The following is a 20,090-nucleotide window of genomic DNA, read 5'->3' as shown; positions in this document are numbered from 1 at the left end:
AGAGTGCAGAGTGCAGAGTAGTGAGTGCAGAGTGCAGAGTAGTGAGTGCAGAGTAGTGAGTGCAGAGTAGTGAGTGCAGAGTGCAGAGTGCAGAGTAGTGAGTGCAGAGTGCAGAGTAGTGAGTGCAGAGTGCAGAGTAGTGAGTGCAGAGTGCAGAGTAGTGAGTGCAGAGTAGTGAGTGCAGAGTGCAGAGTGCAGAGTAGTGAGTGCAGAGTGCAGAGTGCAGAGTAGTGAGTGCAGAGTAGTGAGTGCAGAGTAGTGAGTGCAGAGTGCAGAGTGCAGAGTACTGAGTGCAGAGTGCAGAGTAGTGAGTGCAGAGTGCAGAGTGCAGAGTAGTGCGTGCAGAGTGCAGAGTGCAGAGTAGTGAGTGCAGAGTAGTGAGTGCAGAGTGTAGAGTAGTGAGTGCAGAGTGCAGAGTAGTGAGTGCAGAGTAGTGAGTGCAGAGTGCAGAGTAGTGAGTGCAGAGTGCAGAGTAGTGAGTGCAGAGTGCAGAGTAGTGAGTGCAGAGTGCAGAGTAGTGAGTGCAGAGTGCAGAGTAGTGAGTGCAGAGTGCAGAGTAGTGAGTGCAGAGTGCAGAGTAGTGAGTGCAGAGTAGTGAGTGCAGAGTAGTGAGTGCAGAGTAGTGAGTGCAGAGTGCAGAGTAGTGAGTGCAGAGTGCAGAGTAGTGAGTGCAGAGTGCAGAGTAGTGAGTGCAGAGTAGTGAGTGCAGAGTGCAGAGTAGTGAGTGCAGAGTGCAGAGTAGTGAGTGCAGAGTGCAGAGTAGTGAGTGCAGAGTGCAGAGTAGTGAGTGCAGAGTGCAGAGTAGTGAGTGCAGAGTGCAGAGTAGTGAGTGCAGAGTGCAGAGTAGTGAGTGCAGAGTGCAGAGTAGTGAGTGCAGAGTAGTGAGTGCAGAGTGCAGAGTAGTGAGTGCAGAGTGGTGAGTGCAGAGTAGTGAGTGCAGAGTAGTGAGTGCAGAGTGCAGAGTGCAGAGTAGTGAGTGCAGAGTGCAGAGTGCAGAGTAGTGAGTGCAGAGTGCAGAGTAGTGAGTGCAGAGTGCAGAGTGCAGAGTAGTGAGTGCAGAGTGCAGAGTGCAGAGTAGTGAGTGCAGAGTAGTGAGTGCAGAGTGCAGAGTAGTGAGTGCAGAGTGCAGAGTAGTGAGTGCGCAGAGCAGTGAGTGCGCAGAGCAGTGAGTGCGCAGAGCAGTGAGTGCTGTTATTTATGATTTAAGGAAAAAAAAAGAAATGTCATGAGCAATGCCAATAGCTCTACTTTTAATGATGCCGAGACCATTGCATTGTAAATGCTTGTTACTACAGTATTCAGATCGTAGGAAAGTCCTTTCAGCTGCAAAGCAACAAAAACAAATGGTATCGTCAGGCTGGTCGATTCTTTTCATCCATGATGTTGCTCAAATGACAGCTAATTACTGGAAGGAATTTCTGGATTTACAATCCATTAATGCCCAATTTGGTCTCATTCACCATTGCTTCTTTAAGGTTACTTTCAATGACAAAATGTCTACATTCAGCAATCCAGAGGATCTGAAAAGGTTTACTCACATACACAAGAGAGGCAATGGAACTGGGCAAAACTTGATCCTTTCTGTTGTCACTGCTTAGTTAAGTCATTATTGCTTGTGCATTGTATTCTATTCAATAGGTCCACTAATATGATACTTGTTTCTTAATGTTCTCCTTCACAGATATATTGTGTGTCCATGAAGTTTAGATTGATTTGTTCTCTGTTTGTGTGTCCTTATGTTTCCTTACTCTTGAATCCACCATTGTTTTGTTTCACTTGCCATTGGTAAGTGTTTAGATTTTCTATAATTTATCTATTTCCCCCTCTTAAGTTCTGCATTCTGTATATCAGTCTAGTTTTCTTAGATCTTTTTTTCATGGGGGGGGGCTACACAGCCTTACTTTATGGTTTCCTTGATCATTCATGCATTGAAAACATCTTTTAGGATTCCATGTGCATAGTACATGTTTATCTAATTGTTTTGTGTTTATCTATATCAATGAACGTCTCGTATGAGTAATCTGCATATTCCCTCAGACTCTTAAAAGTCTCCATAACCATAATAAAAAGTTCTCACTCACTTATCTAGTCTGAAATGTCATATTGCTCTATGCCAGAAACCCACCTTGAGGAAAAGAATATTACTTCTCTAATGAATAATTGGGTTGGTCATGTTTTCTGTTCTCCTATTAAGAACAAAAAAAAATGTATAATTGTCTTTCACAAGTCTTTGACTCTCAATATTGAAACTGAAGTTAAAGAGGAGATGATGATGGCTGGTGTTTTTTTCTGACTCTTAAGATGAATAATTCCCCACTCTGTATCTGTAATGTTTATGGTCCGACAGGAGTTGAGGTTGAATTCTGGAAAACTATTTCTACTCAGCTAATGTCCTGTCTGAATGATAATCTTTTTGTAGGTGGGGTTTATAATCATCCTATTGATCCTTCCACAGATAGAGGAGTTCGGACTTCACAGACTAAATATATCCTTAATAAAATCCAAAGGATTTTAAAAAAAAACAAATCAATACTTTCAAAGAGATTAGATGATGCATTGATAACTTTTAACCCTGATGTTATAGTATTCACATTTTATTCCCCTGTACACCATTCAAGATCTAGTATAGATTATATATCTTTAACCCACAACATTTTGAAATCTATGGAATTGGCCAACACCTGTTCTATCCTCATTTTATACCATGCCCCAGTCATAGTCGGTGTTAGACCTGGCATCATTGGCGTGGGTTTCCCCATTATTTTTTGCCGTTGCCTCCTGTTATTTTTCTGTGTGTTGGACTTTGCCACTGCTGTTCAGTGCCAAAGTGCAAGTGCTCCCTGTAAATTGTTGTTATGGATTGGTGATTCCATGATTGGCATATTTGATTTACTAGTCAGTCCTTAGTACAGTGCACTGTGTGAGCCCAGGGCCTGTAAATCAAATGCTGCTAGTGGGCCTGCGAAAAACCAAAGGAAATGATGGACGGAGCATTGACAATACAAGCACTCACCCCCAGTCAACTGATCTGGGTTTAATCCATCACCGTTCTTTAGCCCACTCGGCCACCCCAGTTCAGACATGGCCATATGCAAATCAGTCTGACCCTGTGCCTCATGGGAACAGTCCAGCCTGAACTGCCAAGCCATGCCTTCCCTGGACCGGAAACAAGCTACCAAGGACCGGTTTCTGGCTTTTCAGCCGTTTTCAGCACGGCTTGCTTGAATCCAGTGGCAAAGTGAGCAAGGGACTCACGTCTGAGCATACCCTGCCAACTTATGGCGAACAAAGAAAAACCAAAGGAAATGATGGACGGAGCGTTGACAATACAAGCACTCACCCCAGTCAACTGATCTGGGTTTAACCCATCACCGTTCTTTAGCTCAATCTGCCACCGCAGTTCAGACATGGCCATATGCAAATCAGTCTGACCCAGTGCCTCATGGGAACAGTCCAGCCCGAACTGCCAAGCGATGCCTTCCCTGGACCGGAAACAAGCTACCGAGGACCGGTTTCTGGTATTTCAGCCGTCTTCAGCCCGGCTTGCTTGAATCCAGTGGCTAGTGGGCCTGCAGCACTGATTGTGAAACCCACATAAGCAGCCTGTAAATGTAACTCAGAGCTGCCACAGCAGTGTCTGTGCGCAGTTTGGTACTGCCATGTCGACCTGGCAACCTTCCCATTTCTTACATGTTAGTCATCCCTAAGGTAGGGCCAAGGTACCCCTGTGGGCAGGGTGCAGTGTATGTGAAAGGTAAGACATGCCCGGATGTGTGTGGCATGTCCTGATAGTAATATACTGCCAAGTTCGTTTTTCACTATTGAAAAACTATCTGTCCCATAGGATAGAATAGGGAACTTGCTTATAACAACTTATACGCATAACTGCCCTTGGGAACAAGATAGGAAAATAAAGTTTGATATGCCTGAACTCGGAATGTTAAGATGCATCTTTTAGTGAGGGTGATTTTTAAATTCTGGGTTTGAAAATACCAATTTTAGAAAGTAGGTATTGTCTTGTCTAACCATCCAGTGTGCCTCAGCAAGTTTGTGTATTGACTGTCTGGCTTTGGAGTGGCAGGTGCTGGGGATGTGCATTCTGTTCAGACAGCCACTGGGGGGGGGGGGTTAGGTGTGTTCTGGGGAAGAGGTGTGGTGCAGCGGACGGGGCGACTGACGCTGGAACACGGGGGCTAACAGTTTGATCCTCTGCGCCAGGTCAGCCCAGCACCATATGACTCTGGGCAATCGCTCGCCTAATCTTCCCGATGGCCCCCAGCGCCTTGACGCTTTTGGGCAATTGTTTGCGCTTTACAAATACTGGATTTACATTCCTGCCTTTCCAGGTTGAGTCAGGGCTGGGGTGAATAGACTTGGGAAGCATTCAGAGTAGGGGGAGGAGATTTCTTTCACACCTGGATGTGCCTGGTGTGCCTTAGACAATGCTGTCTCCAAACTCCTGCCAGGAAGCTGCACCAGAAAGGACAGAACTGGTTTTGGCTGGGCAAAGAGCTTCTCTGCCACAGAGAACAACAGATTTTGTTTTATGAAAAGAGGGGCCCAGACCTCAGACTTTTAGATCACTTTTGAACTTCAAGAGGAACCTCTGCCAAGGAGAAGAGCTGGAAGAAACTGGAGGAGGAGTACTGCCCCTTTGCTGTGTGCTGTCTGGGGTTGGCCTGCAGTAGCTGTTTCTGCCAAGGAAAGGAACTGTGTGTGTATACTGCTTGAGAAAGTATCTCCAAGGGCAGGAACAGAAAAGACCTCACCATCTTTCTAGGCACCATCTCTGGAACCACTGGTTTCAGCTGCCGCAGAAGAAAGGAGCAACCGACTTGGTCAGGGAGTCCGTCGTTCCTTGTCGTGAAGGCACTGCAGAAGGCACCGCCGTACTTCCCACCTAATCCTTGGCCTCAACAACACTGTCTAGACGATCATCACTGAGCCATTGCTTGCACTGCCTCCTGTGGACACCGCACTCAGAACTGCCTTGCCTCATCCTGCCTGGACGTCAACCACACCGTCACTGCACGAACCACACATCGACCGGCTCAGTTGTCTGCAGCGCAACCTGCCAGCACCGCATCGAGCACCGCCTCACCCTGCCCCGTAAGCCTCGGGCGTACTGACGCCATAGGGACAGTCGTCACCAAGCCGCTGCCTGCACTGCAGAATGAGGGCACTGTACCCTGCACCGCTCCCATTTGTTTGCACTGCAAACACGATGGTTGACTTCGACCGACTCACACCAACGCGTCAGCCGCGACGAGAAAGGTACTGTTCACAAGTCTGTCAACGCTTTAGCTGTCCTATACCGACGTGGGCGGATGGAACTGTTACACTATGTTGCTTCAGCATCGTGGTAGCCCCGGACAGAGATACCGACTCAGAAGAACTATCGGGCATATTAGCAAGAACCTCGTTAAAATTATCGCCGTTTTAGCAGCAGGAAACTGCAGCTAAAACGGCAATAATGGGCTTGCTAATATGCGTTATAGAATTCCAATAGAAGCCCAGGTTAGATGTGCAGGACATCTAATCTGGGCTTCTATTGGAATTCTATAACGCATATTAGCAAGCCCATTATGGCCGTTTTAGCTGCAGTTTACTGCTGCTAAAACGGCGATAATTTTAACGAGGTTCTTGCTAATATTGTCCGCGACACCTAGGATAAGTGCCAACTCCCTGGGCACAACCGATGCAAAGAATGTCGTTTGTGAATTACTATTCTGATAAAGTTCAAACCAATTTTGTAGTAGATTATTTCATCTTTTATTCCATGTTGTTTTCACATGAATTCTTTGATCATAACGTTATCGTAGATCATTTTCGTATTTCATTACTGATATAACATGATTATTTATGGTAAGTTCATCGTCACCCAATGCATTTCGGACAGGACGTCCTTCATCAGGGGTGTTCTGTAAACAATCAAAATACAGTATATGTATAATCCAATTGGAAAAGTCCAAACACATAAATCAAAAGGTGAACATAGGTGGTCATGAAGTGATGAGTGCAATTAACTTAAAACTAGAACAGTATGTGCATTTATCCCACAGGCGGACCGGACAGAAAGATGTAACATCCCGTGTATTTAAATGTCAGTTTGACTGTTAGAAAGCGAGTTTGAAAAAACGGTTAAATCAACCACGTGCACCCCGTCGAGCGGTTACCCAAAGTGTAATCTTCCTGTTATTCTACAAAGTTACGTTAGAAAGGACGATGTAATGAGGTGCACGTGGTTGATTTAACCGTTTTTTCAAACTTTTCCAATTGGATTATACATATACTGTATTTTGATTGTTTACAGAACACCCCTGATGAAGGACGTCCTGTCCGAAATGCATTGGGTGACGATGAACTTACCATAAATAATCATGTTATATCAGTAATGAAATACGAAAATGATCTACGATAACTTTATGATCAAAGAATTCATGTTAAAACAACATGGAATAATAGATGAAATAATCTACTACAAAATTGGTTTGAACTTTATCAGAATAGTAATTCAAAAAACGATATTCGTTTGCATCGGTTGTGCCCAGGGAGTTGGCACTTATCCTAGGTGTCGCGGACAATACTTTGATTACAACACCTTCTGTCAGGGGGTGATATCTCTGGAGCACATCACAACTTGTTTATTTTGGAATCAAAAGCGAAGTGCGTAATCTGAACTCTATCTTGTTCTTGCTAATATGCCACTATGTTTTTCAGCTATTTTTGCAATTTAAAGTTTATCTTGCAAAGTAACTATTTTTATAGTATTGTATGTTGGATTTTTATCTTATTTTGGTCTTATTGGTTTAGATAAGTTCTGCTTATTTTTCTAAACTGGTGTGGTGTCCATTTGTAGCGTTATCACAGTGTTACTGTAGGCATGAACAAATGCTTTACACACTGCCTCTGAGATAAGCCTGTCGGCTCGTGCCAAGCTACCAAGGGGGTGAGTAGGGGTTATTTTAGATGTGTATCCCCCTTACCCTGACTAGGAAGAAGGGTCCCTACTTGGACAAAGGTGCAAACCCTTGCCAAATAGAGACCCCAAATTCTAATAGTCAATATAGATCTACTGCCAGATAATTCAAGATCCACTAGATGCAGACTTGATAGCGCATTATTGAGCGATAAGATTTTTATTGAGAAATTTGAAACATTTTCCACTGAATTATTTGATGTCAGTCTTAGTAGAGGTACCAAAATTAACTTTACTTGGGATGCATTTAAAAGAACCGCTAGGAATTTTATTATAGACTATGTTGCAACAAACAAAAAAAAAGAAAAACACTATGAAAAGTTTCTACTTTGTTAAAATATATTAAGAATCTTGAACATCAATATTTTACCATGCACCCAGAAGGATACTTCAGCTCGCTTAAAAACAACCTAGTAAAAGTTAACAAAAAATATAATGGTGGGTGTAACAAAACAGGCAATTATTAGCAAACTTCCTAAAAGTAAAAATCAAAAATTAGTGTAATTACGGATGAGTATTGCAACATTGCACTGATTCAAAGGTTTTGGAATGTTTCATGGATTCTTATAACCGATTTTACACACAAGAACACATCCCATCAAAGGATGCGAAGGACAATTTCTTTAATTCCATTCCTTATAAAGAAGATCATTGTCGTAATCTATTCTTATTTCAACAAATCGCTTAAGTTCATTTATTCACTGTGATAACCCTCGCTCCTATTCTCTCAACCCTAGACTGTACCATTTCCTTCCTGCATTTTATTCTCCCTTCTACCACCCTTTCCCTTCTTTCCTCATTATATGGTTGGAACGTTCCCTTCTGTCAAGTGCCACCTTAGAATGATCTTATGAGACAGCTGACTGGAATTGGTGATACGCAATAAAGTTACCTTGTTGACTATCTGTGTAGGGGGATGGAAGGAGCAGCATAACAACCTGTGTGTAGCTTACTACTTTATAACAATCATTCAGTTAATCTTTCTTCTTTAGCTGCAGACATATCAGCTGCTGAGATTAAGGCAGCTACTACCAAATTACCTAAAATAAAGCTCCTATCCCAAATGCCTTTTCCATTGGGTTTTACCATCAATTGTCTTGGATTTCAGTTACAAAGTTATTGTTATTGATTCAACATTCTCTTTCAACAAATAAAGCACATGTTTTTTTATGGGGGAGGAGAACATGGCGGCTGCAAGCTGAGCGGTCGTTTGATACTGGAGGCACTCACATCCCGTTCGTCGATGAGGCAATACTGAGATCCGTAGCGCTGAGCTTCGAGCTCTCCCCCGCTGCCGATTTCTGCCGTGAAAAAGCTTAAACTGTGGACTGCTTTTTCTATATTTTATCTCTTTCTCCTTTTTAGGTCGAGGTAATATCCGGTCTGCCGAAGGCAGAACCGGAAGTACCGAGATTTAATGTTTCTTAGTGTGGACTATTTGTCCCGCCTCTGTTTTTGCCTCTCTCCCATTGGCTGGCTTCCTAAACGGAGGCCAGCCATTGGAGGAGAGAGCTGTCCCTCCGAATAGGCTCCGTCTTTTTCGGATTTGGGGGCGTACATTTTGCTGTTCTTTCGCCAGTGACGTCACCCGTCACTCAGAACAAAACACACGCCCCCGAATGCGAAAATTACCATGCTTTCTCCGAGGCATTTCTGCTTTGCCTCGGAGAAAGACGGTGGTGGTTTTCAGAGCTGCTCTGCTCGTCCCCCCTCCCTCCGCCCGCAGCTCTCCTCTGTCCCGCTCCCCCCCTCCCTCCGCCCGCAACTCTCCTCTGTCCCGCTCCCCCCTCCCTCCGCCCGCAGCTCTCCTCCGTAACGCCCCCCCCTCCCTCCGCCCGCAAGCTCTCCTCTGTCCCGCCCCCCCCTCCCTCCGCCCGCTGCTCTCCTCCATCCCGCTCCCCCCTCCCTCCGCCCGCAGCTCTCCTCCGTCCCGAAACGTGAATAACATTTGTGCAACCCTCAGATAAACAATGAGCCTGAGCAACAGAGGCGTGAGTCAAGATGTACAAGGGCGATACGAGTGGCAGGTTCTCAGGTCAATGGGGCAATTGCAAACACCAGACCAGGAAATGCGGCTCTCGTGCGAAAAACAAGCTTTAGCAGAAATCTTTATGCAACTTCTTGGATGGAATGCACGTTCCAGGCATTACATGATTTTCTCCTCGCACAAACACACGGTGAGTCACAGGTGTAGTACAGGTTTGCAGACAGGCTCTGAGTGGCGAGTTGTTGTGGTCTGACTGCGTGTTTGTATGTTTCCAGTGAGACTCTGCCGCAGGCCAGGCTCAGGGAAGCATATCCTATTGTTACGAGGCTGGACGCCCGTTAGGCTTAGCCAGGGGAAGTCACTGCTCTCCGTGGCTTGCCACGGGATACGGACTCTACCACCCCTACTGTTGCTGATCTCAGGGGTCAGGACCGGAGGCATCGGGTAGAGAAAGCCGGCAGGGCCCTTAGAAACGTGTTTATTTCCTGTGGTATCCACTGCACCTCATCTGCTAGCACCTGAGCAGTGACTAGGAGGCTGCTAGGGGATGAGGTCAAGGGTCAACTCTGTAGTGACATAGTAAAGTCCCTTTGCATGACCCCTCGCTCGTTACATTTTGGATTTTTCCGAATCAACGTATTTATGAAAGGGAAGAGAGGGCTTTAATGCACGGAAGTATAATCCACCAAGCACTACTCCTGGTCGCAATTATTGAAGGTGAGCTCACAACTAAACCAAAGAGCTAGAATTTGACCTTCGTGTTTGTGCAAACTGCAAACCACTACTTCTCCGACCTCAAAAAAGATAAGAATTAAACAACTCAATAGCATTTGTTTAATGACCATTTGAAGGGTGAAAGGCTGAAATGCATCGGGGTTAATAGATGTGACGTGCAGATTGAGATATAGTCAGTGTATATCCAAATCACTGAGTTATTTTATTGTCCTTGTCTGGGTATCTGAAGGTGGAACACACACCATGTCTTAAAGATACTCTCTCAATGACATGTAGAAAAAGAAAAAGTGATGGGTGGAATTCTTCAGTTAACCCCAACCACTGGTAAGTACTGATTTTTTGTGCCTACTATAACACTCCAGCCATAGACCATCGCATGCAAGCCAGCCTTGGTCATGATCCAGTAGAAACAAGAAGCACTGAACTGCCACCCGTGACCTCATCCAGATGGGACCACATTGGTGTCAGACGATTTAGGCCTAATCAGTGAGATGCAACTTGGGCCAAAGGCACAGTGAGCACAGGCCCACAGATGGGGGTGCCTGTTGCACTTAGGGTGTCTCACCTAGACAAACAGAAAGGTGGATGGTGGAATGCTTACATTATTTGCATCTGCTGGTAATTAATTAAAGTCACACTACAGGCCACTGCTTTTTAGGTCGAGGGACCTATAAGCTGTGAAGCAGCTTCCGGTCCAGAGATCTTATGTTTTGGAGTAGGGCACTTTAGACCCGCCTCTCAGCTCCGTTCGCTTCCATTGGCTGGCTTCCTAAACGGAGGCCAGCCATTGGAAGAGAAGGGAGTCACTCCAAACAAGCCCCGTCTTTTTCGGATTTGGGGGCGTAAGTTTTGCTGTTCTTTAGACAGTGACGTCGTCCGTCACTCAGGACAGCAAAACACGCCCCCAAATCCGAAAAATGTCGGAAGCTTGAGGCCGCCATTTTGCTGCTGGTAAGGTTGAGGTAGGCTGCTCTCGCTTTCCTCGTTTCTTTTCCCCACTGTTCCATTGATTTTCCTTTGTCTCCTTCTTGCTATTTCCCTGCAGACTCCCCCCTCCCTACTCCCTTTCGCTCTCACCTGTCCTCCCAGTCCGTAGCTCCCTGCTCCGACAGGCTCCCTCTCGGCGCTTCTCGTCCTGCGCGCTCCTCTCCCCTGTAACCTCCCACCTCCCTGCACTCCCTCTACCCTCCCGTCCCCAGCAGTCTCTCAGAGCGCTTCTGGAAACGAGTGATTACTGCTGCTAAGGAAGTGCTTCTTGCTATAAGTGATATCGAGCTGAAATATGCGGGGCCTCCAGCCACAAACTACCTTTCCAGCTGTGTTTTCGAGTCTGTTGGTTTTGTGCTTCGTGTTTTCCCGGTGCCTTCTAGGGGTTGTTGTGCTGGCTTTGCCTTTCCCATTCTGCAGCTTGCTGCTTATCTCGGGAGGGCGGTGCCAGGGATGATAGGTCGGTTTCTGGTTGGTTTGCCGTTCGCTGCAGCTGGTGCTGCTGGCCCTGTCTGGGAAGGGGATTTCCAGCCCTGTGTATTCCCCGTCCAGGGGCGGTGCTCAGGGCTGCAGGTTTTAGAACAGATACGGTGTGGGTGTAACCTGCTCTACCTGCTATTAAAAAAAGTATTTTCTGTGCGCGCGCTCATCCGTACTTCATGCTGCAACCATGTGCCACGGTGCTCAGTGGTGCAATCCTAGAGGTGTGGGTGCTCACGGCCCCAGGGTAATAACTCTCTCCTACTCACTATCAACTACTCACTCTACTACTCTACTACTTACTCTGTGTGTGGGTGCTAATGCAATAGGTCTTGCATCTGCAAGCAATTAAGCTATTGGCAATATAAATGACAATGCCATTTATTTATGATTTAAAATAAAAAAAAAAAGAAATGTCATGAGCAATGCCAATAGCTCTACCTTTAATAATGCCGAGACCATTGCATTGTAAATGCTTGCTATGGGATGTGTTTTGGAGTCTTTCCAGACACACCGCGCTGGTTCGCCGCCGCCCTGGAGCTAAGGAGGTGTTGCAAAGCAGCTGCCCGCGAGCTCCTCCGAGTAGACTCGGGCAGAGTCAGCACAAGTCAACCTTCACTGGCATTGCAAGGAAGCAAACTGTCGAAGTGGTTGAGCGCGTCTTTACTGCCGGAGGAGAAAGGTCCCCTGCCAGCACTGCCAGATCTACAGCCTCAACAGCCAGGAGAACGTGAGGCACTGCAGCAAAATCAGGTGCTGAGGGAGCACCACGCTGTGCACAGAGGGGGTAGCTTGTACTCACGCCTGAATATCAGCAGCAACCGCCACAAAGAGAACTTAACCAGGCGGAACAGGAGGCAACGAGAGGGGGGGGGGGGGGAGAAAGCTGCACTGTCACTTCTAGTAAAAAAAAAAAAAAGGATTCCCACACAGGGCCTCCAAATCTAAACACAGGCAGTATGAGAGGTAGGAGGAGAGGCGGTGGGTCAATAAAGACAACATTTACAAGCAGAAGCAGAAGCAACAAACTTCCTCAAGAAGTCGAATTGACCATAGGTAATAGCCCAAGTCAGGGAGAAGAAACAAGGGCGTGTGTAACCTCACATAAAGTTGTTGTTGAGGCGGTTGGTGGGCATTCTACGTTAGAGCACTCTGAGGTCAAAGCCAGGAGTATCAAGGCTAAGTCTGCTAGAGCCAATTTCTCCTCAGATTCTAGGCTCAAGATAACTCCATCCTTGCGGTCCTATTTCAGAGTTCAGCCATTTGTGTTGGACGTGGACAAACAAGGAGAGGTTTTAAGAAAGCGCATAAAGGGGCAGGGTGAGTTGGCATCCTCCCAGAGTAGGATGGAAGAACGTAGCAGTCCTCCTCCCGCACTACAGCCTTCTCTCACAACGGCATCGGTAGTCTCTGGTTCAGCTCAAAATGGGGACTTAGGCTTGAATAGCGACGATTTACAAGAGAAAAATCCAGTTTGTCAAGCCAGGGAGGACAAGGGCAGCACAGAGCTAGCCTTAGGCTCTGAGGAGCAGGAAGTTGCTGGGTCATCAGCAGCCTCTATGAAGGCTCTATTTTCTTCCTTGTCTCTGGACATCAGGAAGGGGTTCTCCGTCTCAGAAGCAAATGAAGGGGAGATTCGGGTGTTCTGTAAATCATTGGAGAAGAAACTTGATCTTCTGAATTCTAGGACAGTGGCCTTTGAAAGTTCAGTAGGAAAAATAAGGAATGATTTGGGAGTTGCTAGATCAGAAATTACACAACTAAAGAAGGATGAAGCATCCCTTCGGGACAGGCTTGAAAAAAATTCACGGAGAAATAACCTATGTCTCCTGAATGTCCCAGAGGGGAGAGAGGGAGATGACCTTAAATCCTTCATTGCGACTCTTTTAAGAGACTCTCTGCAGATAGAAGAAACAGAGGAGGAATTAAAAAAGGATATTTAGAGAGTCCATAGGGACCTGTTCAGAATGCATCCTAATCGGTCCAAACCCAGGAAGATTCTCAAACTTCCTCACGTTCTCCTTGAAAGAAAAAATTCTAAACTGTGCTCTGAAGAAAAAATCCTTGAAACCCAGGGACTTTTCTTCCGAAATTCGTTCTGACCTAGCTCATGCTACGCTAGACAGACAGTGGGAGCTGGGCAAGAAAATGGATGAATTTAAGAAACTGGGTGCGGTCACCCAGTTAAAGTTCCCCCCACTCCTGAAAATCATGTACAACAACAAGATGTACAATCTAAAAACAGCCCAAGAAGCAGATGAACTTTTGGAAACTTAGGCAAGGATACGAAATAGTTAATTAATCAATACAGATACTACACTGAGTTATTTTCTCGGGGCCTTTTGGGGGCAGCCTTGTACATATTGTCAATCAACGACAGCCGAGAGACTAGACATCAGTCATTCAGGGAGGGCACACGGACTTACAAATTGACTGCTTTTTTTTTTTCTCATCTTGCCTTTTCATCTCTTTATGATGTATTTTGAGCACAAAGGGACTGGTCTAGTGCCCCTGTAACAGAATCTGGACCTTCAGTCCAGGAAAATGGGGGTTGGGTTCTCCAGGGAGGGAGAGGGTGGGAGGTCCGGTAGGGCAGGAAGGGGAGCACAGGGTGGGGAGCATAGGGGAAAAAAAAATCCTCATTTGCCTTTTAGTCTGACAAATGCATGTTGGTTGGGTTGGCCGGGTTATTCTCGCTCAGCCTGGTACCTTGGGAGATGTAGCACACTAAAGGTTTTGGTGTTTAAACCGCCATGAGTTGTATTCAAATTTTATCTTGGAATGTTAATGGCCTGCAAGTAAAAAATAGGAGGGCCAAGATCCTGCAATATCTTAAAGATTCTTCAGCACAGATCATTATCCTGCAAGAAACTCATCTGTTGAAGAAGGAATTGTCAGAAAAATGAAGTGGGTTGAACACCTCATCAGTTCCAATCAGAGTGTTAACATTAAAGGTGTAGCTATACTAGTTAAAAAGCAAGCAAAGGCTCGGATATTAAATTGTATGGTAGACCCAGGTGGCAGATGGGTCATTGTTAAAATGTCCATTTTAGGGTTTCAGATGACATTGGTAGGCTATTATGGTCCAAATAAAGATGATCCTTCTGTGCTGAAAACCATATTTTCAAATCTCTTGGAGTTTCCAGAGCCCATTATAATGGCAGGTGATTTTAATATAGTCTTCAATCCCACACTAGACAAGTCTCCAAGTAGTAGGGCAAGTACAACGCCGAAGTCCCGCGCATATTTACAAACAATGATGGCACAAACAGGACTGTGTGAGAGAGAGAGAGAGCGAGAGCGCGCGCGCGCGCGAGAGAGAGAGAGAGAGAGAGAGAGAGAGAGAGAGAGAGAGAGAGAGAGAGAGAGAGAGAGAGAGAGAGAGATCGGGCTCTAGACTGGGTGTTTCCTATTATAATAAGAAGTCTCGCCATAAGTCGAGGATAGATTATATCCTGGTTAGCCATGACTTGTGGGGCAAAATCAAGGATGTGGGTTATTCGACTCCACACCTGTCCGACCATGCTGCTGTATGGTTAGACCTAATGGTGGAAGGCATAGAACATTCAAGAGTATGGACATTTGATCGATCACTCTTACTTGATGAACCAGAAGTCAAGTTTCTATCCCAGGAATCTGAGTTCCTCTTTAATACAAATGTAGGCTCTACTAAGATCTCAATAGTATGGGATGCTTGGAAAGCCTCTATAAGAGGTATGGTCACAAGTGGGGTTCGTTACAAGAATAGGAAGTATAGGGCGGAGGTGGTGGTAATAGTCTGAGATGAAGACAGTGGAGTTGAGTTTAAACAAGGAAACAGCCCCTGCAAACCCCCAAGAGCATTTGGTGAAACTAGCTAGCCTGAAAGATCAGTTAGACACTATCATAAGGTCAAGGATTACCAAAACATTTGAGGCAAGCAAGCACGCCCATTTTGAATATGGAGAGGGGGCCAGTAAACTTCTGGCTTGGAAGGTCAAGGCTGGCAGGACTCGAAATATAATCAGGCAAATAGATAGCGAGGATCACAGCAGCTCAGTATCGACCGATGAAGAGATTGGTGATGCCTTTCTTACCTTCTTCCAAGATCTCTATAAAGAAGATAATGTAGTTGATAAAACTAGTGTGAGTGAGTGGTTAACCGGAAGCAGGCTTTCCTCCCTAGACTCGTCTCAGAAAGAAATTGGAGCTAGACATTTCCCAGGAAGAGGTCAGGAAGGCAATTTCATCCTGCAAGGAAGGTAAGGCTGCGGGGCCTGATGGGCTCCCAATGAACTATACAAGTCCCTGGGGGAGGCAGTAATCCCAACAATGACTGTACTCTTTAACAAGATTCTGTCTGAAGGTATTAAGCTGACCCCTTCATGGGGAGAAGCTACCATCTCACTGATCCTGAAACCAGGGAAAAATCCAGCGGAATGTGGATCTTATAGACCCATTTCACTTTTACACACAGACTATAAAGTCTTTGCTAGGATCATAGCAGACAGACTGGGAGCAGTAGCCGGAGGATTACTTCATACCGATCAGAAGGGCTTTGTGAAGGGGAGGAATCTGTCTAGTCTCACTTATGACTTTGTTGGGGCCATTGATATAGCCACAACATTTTCACTACCTCTTGCAGCAATGACACTTGATGCTACCAAAGCCTTTGATAGGGTGAACTGGGCCTATCTAGCGGCAGAAATGGAGAGGTTTGGCTTCGGACCGAAGTTCCAAGTCATTCAACTCATCTACCACGATCCCTCGGCGAGACTAATAGTCAAAGGCAAACTAACCAACTCTTTCAAGATCACCCCTTTCCCCGCTTCTTTTTGATCTGTAGATTGAGCCCTTCGCTCAGCGACTGAGGGAGGAACCGAGCATTTCATCTTTTAGGTTTGGGGCGTGGGACAGGAAGGTAGCTCTCTACGCAGATGATGTCCTGATCCTTTCTTCCGATTTGGAGACATCTTTTCCTCAGGTTATTAAAATGGCACAAGATTTTGGGCAGGTCTCAAGCTATGAGGTCAATGCAGGGAAGACCGAGATTATGGCATGGAATCTACCGGACAGCCAGTATCAAACAAAGAGTGAGATAAGATATCTGGGGGTCAAGATCACACAGAACATTGCTAAAATCTCAGGGATTAATTTGGCTAACCTATCCAGAGAATGCCAGAAGCTCATGAAATCTTGGGCTCATCTCCCACTGACCATCTTGGGCAGAATCAATTTGATAAAAATGGCCATATTGCCGAAAATCACCTTTCTCTTTGACACAATTCCACTACACTTTGAGAAACAGGGGATAGATAAGCTTCAGCAAGCAATAAATTCATTTGTATGGGCTCATAAGGCTACCAGAATTGCATGGAAGAAGCTTAGGTGTAGGAGGGAGAAAGGGGGCCTTACGCTCCCAGACATTCAGTATTATGCTTGGGCTTTCCAGCTATCCCATGCAAGAATGGTGTTAAAAACTCCAGATCAGTCAAGGACAGGGGCCATGTTTGCTGCTATGCTGAAAGGGGGTAATCTTCCCAAAGAGGGCTTCCTGTTCAAGTATGGTGACCAGAATTTTTAAAAAAAAGATCAGGCTGAAAGTCTTGCTGGGGATGGCACGTATATGGGCTAAAATCAAGCACTGTACTGGCCTGAATTACTTTTCGAGCATGGCTCCTCTTTGGGACTCTCCAGGGGCTCCAGACTGTTTGAAGGAGGGATCTTCCTTTCGATGGCTGTTTAAAAACATGGATATCACTTCCAAATCCAACAGAGGGAGGCATGTCCAAGTTCAAATACCTACAGCTTCAGAGTTGGTCCGAGAACCTCAAGGAACCTTTAGGCCTAAGAAACATCCTGGAGGAGCAACTTGTAACCAGGCCAGTTGCGAAGAAGGAGGTATCCTTCTTTTACTGGTCTATAGAAGAAGCTATAGATGGAAATGTTAAACTTGCTGAAGAACTCTGGGGTACCCTTATGCCAAATGAACAGTGGGAATACCTGACAAAACTCTTTCAACACCTTATACGCTACCGTCAAACCTGCCTGGCTTAAAAGGAATCACTATTTTACTATCCACAGGGCTTATCGGTCTCCGGAAAGGTTGTCCAAAATATCATAGGGTCCCCCTGTCAGTTGCAAGAAGTGCGGTTTAGCAAATGCTTAGGACATTCATATGTTTAAAGACTGCTCTGCAATAACTGAATATTGGGGGGAAATAGGGACAACTATATCGGACATTCTGGGATTCCCTGTACATATATCTGTCCCATTGGTCACCTTGGCATAGCCGATGAAGTAATAGGGCCTGCTAGGGGGTTCCTTTTCTATGCTATACTGCTCGCTAGGAGAGAATTTTGCAGGAAATGGGTAGATGTTACACCCACCACACACACGGACTGGCTGACTTCCCTGTATAAGACTTCCAAGACTGATCTGGTCAGACTGCAGAGTAGCAGAAAAAAAGAAATATGGGATTGTTTATTAAAGTGGTCCTAGCTAAATTTATGGTCAATTTTCTAAAAACAACCTTCTGTGATCCTATGATTAAGCCTCTTGGATGCTCTCTGGCTGCACTGGGCCACTCCCCCTCGAAGCTTCGAAACAAGCAGGCCAGCACAAACAGCCTTCAGTCACAGGGTACCAGAGGAGAGCAAGACTAACCCCTAACTTAGAAAGGGGGACAGTGACATCATGGGGGATTGTCGTTTACCGGTAGGCAGGTTAAGTCCCCCGTTTCCATTCTTGATGCCTACATCTCCTTAAAACCGAGTAACGGTAACAGACATCCTACTTTTTGTCAACTGAGGTCTGAGGCAAATGAGGATAAAAAATTTTTTTTTTTTAAATAATAATAAAGCACATGGCAGTTTTCTTGAGGCTATGCTTTGTTGGATTCCAAAGAGGGCAAGGACTTCTTTTTTTGTGGGAATGATAGACAAAATTCACTTACTGATATGGATTGCAAGATATTTATGAAGATCGTGGCTCTGTATATCAACCACGTTATTACTGATTTGAATGGCATAGAGCAATCAGGCTTTGTAAAATGTAGATATATTACTCATAACTCTAGAACTTTTCTCAACATTATCCATCTGGTATCTAAAGGTACTACTCTAATTGCAGCCAGAATACCAGGTGCCGAAAAGGCATTTGGTCATGTTAAATGGGACTTCATGATTAGAACATTGAAATGGCATGGTTTTAGTCCTGAAATTCTAATATCAGTCTACTTTATTCTGCATCTACAACCTCTACTTTTATTAATTGTTAACAATCCTCATATTGTAATTTACATAGAGGCACTTAACAAGGATGCACGTTATCTCCTTTGTTTTATACTGTCTCAGGAACTTTTTCTGGAAATAATTTGTAGATCTTGTAATTTCTCGGGCTACAAGCATAAGGATATTTAGGTCAAATTTACGGCCTACACTGATGATGTTTTTCTTTTTGTATCTGACCCCTAGACTACTATTCCTATATTGTTCCATTTACTAACCGAATATTCTGCTATATCAGGGTACAAATTAAATGTAGAGAAATCAGAAGTTATGCCCCTTAACAAACATTGTGTTAAAGTGATGTTCAAAGAGTCTGGCTTTACATTGAATTCTAAATATATCAAATGTCTAGGTATTATGTATTCTATTTCCATTACAAACATTATTTTGATCAACTTAGATGCAGTCAAAGAAAACATATTAACTTTGCCTGGGAAATGGTCACCTTTATTTTTATCATGGTGGGGCAGATTAGATACCATTGAAAAGATAATGCTATGGATTATTAATGTTTATTTATTCATGCTTCCTGTGAGCCTTCTGCAAAAAAATGTAAATCCATTAATAGGTTGTTGATGTCGTTTTTATGGAATAAATGTAAAGCATGTATATCAGTATGTAAGCTTCAACAACCTAAAGTGTTTCGAGGGGTCAACTTTCCTAACTTTACGAAGTACCATTCTGCTTTTACCCTTTTACCCTTAAATGGATTTGGACCTCTTTATTGGGTTATTTCAATTCCACCCTGAAATATGCCACAGATTGGAACATTCCTTAATGACACCCTTTTCAGTGAGGGAAACGGTCTATACGCACAAGTTACTACTTGTGTAACAATATATCTGTAAGAGACATTAGTTAGTGATAGATTCCTTACCTTAGAATATCCCCAGGTGTCAGACTGGATCCGGAAATTTTTGCGTAGCAATACCTATGCGCGCCGGCGGGCGTCGTCCGCGGCTCCGCGTCCGTGTCGTTAGCGCCGGAATGACGTCGTCAGAGTACTTAGACGCCTCCCATGCACGCTGACGTCAGTTCTGATACACAGCTTTTCCGCGCCAGATACGCAGAGCCATGATAGAACCAACACTGGTGCCATGAAACTAGGGTCCTGAAAGGGGATGACCTTAACCCTAGATATCGGTTCGCAGAACGGGAAGGATGGGTGGGTCGGTAAGGAATCTATCACTAACTAATGTCTCTTACAGATATATTGTTACACAAGTAGTAACTTGTGCATCTGAAAGAGACACGTTAGTGATAGATTCCTTACCTTAGAATAGATACCCCAGCAATACCAACCCCGGTGGTGGGTCTGCGAACCAATAATCACACCAGAAAGTCCTAGAGGACGGAACGGCCAAAGAAGCCATCCCTCCGGACTTGACTGTCCAGGCAGTAGTGTCTTGCAAACGTGTGCAGCGAGGCCCACGTAGCTGCCTGGCAAATGTCCTGCAAGGGCACTCCGCGGCCCAGGGCAGTGGTAGTAGCCGTGGCCCGAGTGGAATGAGCCCTCAAACCAACAGGGGGCTCCTTCTTAGCTAAGGAGTAACATGCCTGGATACACAAAATGATCCACCGGGACATGGTCCGCTTGTGCACCGCCTTTCCCTTCTTAGCGCCCACGTAACCAACAAAGAGTTGGTCATCCACC

Source organism: Lissotriton helveticus, chromosome 5_1 (assembly GCF_964261635.1).
Source record: "Lissotriton helveticus chromosome 5_1, aLisHel1.1, whole genome shotgun sequence".
Classification (NCBI taxonomy): Eukaryota; Metazoa; Chordata; class Amphibia; order Caudata; family Salamandridae; genus Lissotriton; species Lissotriton helveticus.
The sequence above is the reverse complement of the archived record's forward strand: the minus strand, read 5'-3'. Positions refer to the sequence as shown.